Source organism: Anas platyrhynchos, chromosome 8 (genome assembly GCF_047663525.1).
Source record: "Anas platyrhynchos isolate ZD024472 breed Pekin duck chromosome 8, IASCAAS_PekinDuck_T2T, whole genome shotgun sequence".
In the NCBI taxonomy this organism is placed as follows: Eukaryota; Metazoa; Chordata; class Aves; order Anseriformes; family Anatidae; genus Anas; species Anas platyrhynchos.
Window position 1 is genome coordinate 19369195 of NC_092594.1, and position 6753 is coordinate 19375947.

Here is a 6753-nt window from a genome sequence, read left to right on the forward strand (position 1 = left end):
CTTGGGGTGAGGGGTTTTCTCTGCTTCTCTCCAAGGAAAGCCATTTCACAGGCTGCTGTTGCAGTCATCTTCTCTTAGTCTGCGTCCCCCCGTGGCAGAGGAGATGCCCAGGGCTCACTTTTGCTCTTTGTGTCGGTTGTGCCAGGGAAATGCACACAGGACCCCGGCTGGGAGCCTGGCACAGGAAGGTCTGGTCCTCCACTCACAGTATAAGGATGCCTCGCCAGGTCCTGTCTTGCAGGTTGAAGGGAAATGGTATTAATTTGTGTGACATGTTCCTTTGTAGACAGAAAGAAGGGGGGAAAAAACAGACAAGCAAACCAACAAACTCTGGCCAGTGGAGATATTTTTAGTTCTTTGCAAAGGACCATTAACATTTCTCTTTTACTCCCTGAAGACCGTTCTTGCTCTGCAGGTGCCCGTGATGCTGTGCTCACACCAGCACAGCCCTGCCATGGAGGTAACGCAGTGCCCCAGAGACTGCAGCTTGCAGGGAGCCTCACCTCCACTGCCTCTTCTTGGGGTGCCCACCACAGCACAGCTCTCGAGGGGCTTGGACATTCATTTCTGTGATGTTTTGTTGTTTTTTTTTTAGTTGCAGTCTGGTTTGAGCTTCCTCAGCCCAGCAGCCAAGGTGTTGACGTGGGACACGAAATCAGTCAGCTTCAGGCTGTGGCTGTGCTGCTAACTGGCTGTGCAAATTTCCAAGTGCCTTGTGCCTCAGTTTCCTCTTCTGTGAAATAGATGTGGAGGAGAGAAGCTCCTGAATGCCTCCCCTGGGCTGCTCCAAGCTCTCCCTTCCCTACCCAAAGGAGCGCTCAGGGGCCAGCTGCACACCCAGGTGTCTGTGCTGCTTTTTTTGCAGGGAGAGCGTTCCTGTATTGAGGCACCTCTTGCTCTCTCCTTCTCCCTTTCTGAACCGAGAGCAGACAAAATTAGAGGAAAACTTGGCTTCTGAGCTTTTTTTCCCTGACCCCTTCACCTGGCTTGTTTTTCCTTTTTTTTTCTTTTCTTTTTTTCCTGCTACAGTCTCGGCTGGCTGAGTTTCAGCGCCAGCCTATTGCAAGGAAGGGCACATGCTAGCTTACAGAGGGGAGAGAGACCCGAGGAAGGATAAATCTGGAGGCAATGAGGTCGGGGGGAGGCAAGTCAGCTGCTCTGACACTTTTATTATGGAGCGAGGCTGCTTGGGAGTGAATCTTGCTCAAAGCATATGTGGTAGGATGACATTTCCACCAGGGCCCAGCAGTAACCTTCCCCAGCCCTGTGCTTGTCTGTTCCCGGGGCGAGGGGACTGAATGTCAGCTGGAAATGCCACAGGCAGCAGCAGGGCTGCTGGGGTGAGTCCCTGCCATGTGCTAGCCTTGGCCACCATTTCCCTTCCCTCCTGGGTCTGCTGGGCTCTGACTTGTGGCAGAGCTGTTGGGGCATCCCAGATGGGTCTGACTGTGCAGCCAGAAACCTTTGGTGACTTCAGCTTATGAACACGGGCGGTGTTTTGAAATGGAGATGTTGGCTTCTGTGTGCCTCCCATTTTAGAAACGGAGAGGATGCAGCGGAGATCACAATGAAATCCTCCTCGGGGTTGCCCAGAAGGATCGAGAGCTTCAAGGCAAGCTTACCCCCGAGAAGGAAGATCTGATTGCTCAACAAAGTGGTGAGATGTTGCTGGCCGTGCTGTGCAGGGGCTGGAGGCCAGGAGAGGCTTTGATACTTTGCAGTATCACTGTCAGCTTCGATTGCACGTGGAGGAGGCGATGCTGTGGCTGGCGGTGGCTATCTGAATGTCACCGGAGGAGGTGACATTTTTCCTCCACGAGGCTGCTACTTCCTTGCCTTTCCTTTTGGCTCACATCAAGAGCTGCTTGCTCCCAGCGCCGAGTGGGACGTATGTGTGTGATGCCCCGGGGATGGTGCATGCAGCGCTGAGCACTGCTTCTCACTGTGCCAGGAGGCAGCTCTGTGGGGCTGGTAACTCGCCAGCACTGGGGGCTGCCGGGTGGGTGACTGGGGGCAGACACTTGTCCCTGTCTGAGACAAACCAGGGCTGTTGGGAGCTGCCGTTTGCCACCCTGGGGAGCAGTGCGCAGACGGAGCCCTTGCCATGCTGGCAGCCTCCGACCAGCAGGAGGTCTGCCAGGGCCATCCCCTCAGAGCCACAAGAACTCAGACCTGAGAGAAGTCAGGGTCTGAGTGACAGACAAATGTGTTTTAATGGCTAATGTTCCCCCCAGGCCTGCTCTTGCCTCCTCTAAACAGGAGCTAATCTGGTAGAAAAGTGCCCGTGCCCACACCGCTCCAGCAGCCCCTTTGCCAGCCTGCTGTCCTCAAGGGTGATTTCAGCAAAGCCCGAGTGCTGCTCCGGGTCCAGCTTTCATCTTCCAGCTGGTTACGGAGGAAAGAATGGAGGTGGTTGCTGCTGCCAGGCTGTGCTAGAAAGCAGGCAGGGGACAGGCCTTTTTGTGCACTTCAAGATCCAAGAGCTTAATCTGATTCTGCTTCTCTATTAGCCCTGATCCTGTCTTGCATCTTTTCCAGCTGATGCCTGAGCCTATCTTTGTTTTGTTTTCCTTTCTCCCCTTTTCCCTCACCTGATGAAAAATGGCTTTGCCATCTGCATCTGTCAGGAGTCCGCAGAGCGGGGCGTACGGCTCAGTGAATATACAAATGTGCGGTTGGATTGTGGCCCCTTCCAGCAGACCAGAGCTGAATACCAACGTGCAGGAGGGTGAGTGCCTTCCCTTCTTCTGCTGCTGGTGCCTCTGATGGTTGTTTTATTTTTTTTATCCTGAGGAGGTGTGAGCGTTGCCTTTGGGAGCAATGCTTCCTTCTGCTCTTGTTCCACCTCGCCAAGGTTCAGCTCTCTGCCATCCATCATCGGATGAGTCCTCTCCTCGCTCCTGCATCTGAGCTGCTGGTGGGAATGCTGGGGAGACTGTTTCACCCTGCTTTTCCTACCTACCTTTCCCTTCTTGTTTTGCATCTCACCTTCCAGGCTCGTTAAAGGGCAGGAGGCAGACTGGGGCTTGAGGACACTTGCCTTTGCTTGCTGATGCCAAGTGGTTTTGGATAGAAGTGAGGATGACACAGAGGGAGGAGACTGTCCAACCCTACACACATGGCTAAAGATGTGATTTCAGAATGGAAGCTTTCAGCACAGGACTCCTTGGGCGCTTTCAACACATCTTACATGTGCTCCCACATGTCTTGTCCTCAGTGTGTCCCCCATCCCCGTGAGGAAGCTGTGCAGGGAGGGATGCGCCCAGCTGGGAGATGCTCAGGTGCTGTAACTCTGCAGGTCACCCAGGTGTCCCCGGGGAGGTGACACCCTGTCTTGGCACTGCTGGGTGTGCTCGCCTCCATCCTAACTCTTGGTTTCTTGCAGCCTGGTGTGAGCTGCTTCCAAAATCTGGCTGTACTGAAATGCATTGAGCCAGGTGGGCTCGGAGGAGCAGGCAGAAAACAAAATGAGTGCCTCCACATTCCTGCCACAGCTATCTGGTCAAGGGGGGGAATTTTCTGGGAGGGCGGCCCCCCGCTTTGGCAGGAGGAGAGAGCTGGCAGCTTGAGCTGAGCTGGTTTTTTGACAAGCAGATGGATGTTCAGCAGGGGCCCAAGAAAACCTTCTAGCTCCAGGCTAGCTGCAAGCCCTCCAAACCATAGCATTGTGCTGACACAAAGAAAGCATCGCTCCGTTGGTTCTGGGTCTGAATTACCTCTTCTGGGTGCCTGGCTCGGGGGCAGCACCTGTCCCCTCCTGCCACCAGCTCCTGGGAGGTGCCAGCTGCCTGCTTGTGGCTGGGCAGGGACCACCACACTGCAAACCACCACGTGAGGAGGGAGGAAGGCGAGCGATGGCAGGCTCCTCCAGCATCTCCACGCCGTGGGGCTCTTGGCGAGCAGGCGCCAGCCTGCTTTGAAAGCTCGTCGTGCTCCTGCAGGTGGGAGCCAATTTGTCTGCTTTCCTGCCCAGGTGCCATCTGCTGTAGGATCGCCTGCGTTACGGATGAACGCGACGGGGATGGGGAAGGGGAGGTGGGAGAGACGAGCCTCAAACTTCCCTGGGTAACTTCAGCGCTCCTTGCAGCTCCCTGTGCCCAGCATCGCGGCGGGAAAATCACAGCCTGTCATTTGTCGTTCCTGGAGCGTGATAGGGAGCCGAGGCGCTGCTAATAGCAAGCTATCATTTTAATGCTAATTTCCCACCATTAGATCGGGCTGGGGGAGGCACAGCCTCTGAGGAGGGAAGTCATTAGCAGATGGAAGGGGGGGAAGAACGTGTGGGGCTTGTTCTGCACCCTGAGAAGGGACTTCCAGGGGGGCAGATGATTAACAACCACTGGGGAAATGGGGAGCAGATGCTGGGGTCAGTCTCTGGTGGCTGTGGGAGGGAGAGAGAAGGATGCTTTATTCCAAGTCTCCTTCCTGCATGGCTTTCTTGAGTGCCTCAGGCTTTTGGGTTGAATTTGGTGTTTGCTGTTTGCTGCCAGCCCCCAGGAGCTTGGTGGCCGCGGGGGTGCTCAGAGCAACAGCAGGACTGTGCTGGTGGCTGGGTCGTCCTGTTTAGGAAGGAGCCAGGCCTCACCAGGGTTGGGTGTAGTGACCGTCCCCACTTTAGGACCCTGGATATCCCTGCTGGGTGGTGGTTTTCAGGGAAATTTGCAACCTGCTTGGCGGGCTGGTGCAAAATGGGGGTGCTGCCCCCAGCCTGGTGCTGCTGCCCAAGGTTGCTGATGGTGGAGATCTCACATCCCACCTCTCGGTCTGTCTCCTGTAGCCGTGCTTGCCAAGTGGCAATGCCCCTGGTACTCCTCAGCCTCCTGTTGTTGCTCCTGGGAAGATGGAAGGGAGGTGACTGGTCGTGGTAGGAGCGTGGGGCTTCTTTGGGACCATTGGTGGTCGGAGCAGGTCCTCTGCCACTTCCGGACCTGCTTGGAGATCTTGGGGCTAGAGGGAAATGAGCTTGGCCGCTGTGCCTGGCTGGCAAGAAGCAGGTTACTTCTTGCTGAAGGCTGGCATTGATTCAAAGCAAGGGCCTGGCTGGGTCCCTCAGTGGGACGCGTCTCCTGAAGATCCACCAGCCTGAGCTGATGTGCAGACCATTAGAGTTATTTCATGTGGAAGCACACATAGGTTTTTCAAGACCAGCAAAAAAAAAAAAAAAAAAAGGCTCCTGTCCTGGCTAAAGCCTCTTCTGCACCTTGGGCAAGGAGACATTTAAGAAAAAAAAAAAAAGTGATGGGTTGTTTTTTTTTCCTAGCTGAGGAGAAGCAAACAAGTGGCTAAGTGAGGAAATCAACGCCTCATGCATGTCCAAGAATAATATAATCAAGTAATTTTTTTTGGGAAAAAAAAAAGCGTTGCTTTTCCCAGCTGAGCACTCTGAGTGATGAGCCTACGAGCTGGAGGGGGAGCTCCCGGGAGAGGCGCCCGTGTGCGGGAGACAGACAACAAGTGTCTCGGATGGGCCCGTGTCTGCAGCGATCTCTCTCTAATTTTCTACATCAGTGAGAACTCGGCGCAGCACCATCCATCATAGTCAAAGCCTCCTCGGCGAGCCGCCTCCTGGCAGCAGGACACCCCACCCCTGTGTCCGCCCCGGCGAGGGGCTCCAGGTGCTCCTGCGTGCAGTTGGCTCTCTCTGCTCTGTCTCCCTTGTGGGCTCAAGCACCAGTGAGAACCGGGGAGCGTGCTGCTTGCTTGAGCGCAGCTCCAGACAGAAGCATCTTCAGAATAAACCACTGCAAATAAACCACTGCAATTGCCACCTGCTTCTCAGCCTCTGGCTTCTCAGAGCAGTCAAAGAGCCCTGACCTCTCTCTCAGGCATGGTGATCTGCTTGTTTCAACCCTGCTCCGGCATTGCGGAGCTGTTGCTGGCTTCTGTAATAGCTGCTTTGTTTACTTCCCCAATGCCTGCCCTTTTGGTAATGAGCTATAATTCATTCTGTTTTATACAGTGCTCAGAGATACCTGGAGCAAGGAAGGTGTGCCATTAAAAACACCTTCTAGCCTGCTCTCTGGAGCAGGGGTTGCTGATCTCCTGGAGAGGTAAAATGGGGGGGAAAGGGGGAGGAGATGGAAAAGGGGAATAATTGCCTCCCAGGGTAAAAGGGGCTGGCTGGGTTCGAAACTGCTGGGGGCTGACATGCAGGTGTAGATGAAAGGCTGTGATGGGCAGACAGGGCGGAGGGATGAAAGATATTTTTTTAAAAGCATCTGCTTTTCTCTCTTTCCCTGCTTTATAACCTGTTTTTATAGAGACTGCATGAGGAACACATTTTTTTATTAGCAGCTTGGGAGTGGGGAGTAATAAAGATTAATTTTTTAAATAATTCCTTGCATTATCTTTTAATTTCCTGTGGCAGCATTTGACTTTTAAATCTGAAAATGGAGTTAACCACTGATGTGCTCCTCAGTTTGGAAGCGCCAGCCGAAGGAGCTGCAGGATGTGGGGATGCTGGTGTGGTCCCAGAGCCGAGCCTGGAGCCTCAGCCTCTCCTGGGGAGGCCTGTCTGTCCTTGGCTGCAAGGATCTGCTCAGGTTTGTAGCTCTGGGCATCATTTCTGCTCCAGGAAGACTGCTGTAAGCCATCCTGCAGCTTGCAGTGTCCGTTTTGCTTCCTTCCACTGATGGTAATTATGATGCTCCCTTTATTGCTGTTGAGGAAGGATGAAACCCAATGGCTCTGCGGCTGCGGGATGGGGAGGAGATGTTGGGAAGAAGCAATGAGGGTTGGAGAAGAGGGGGATGA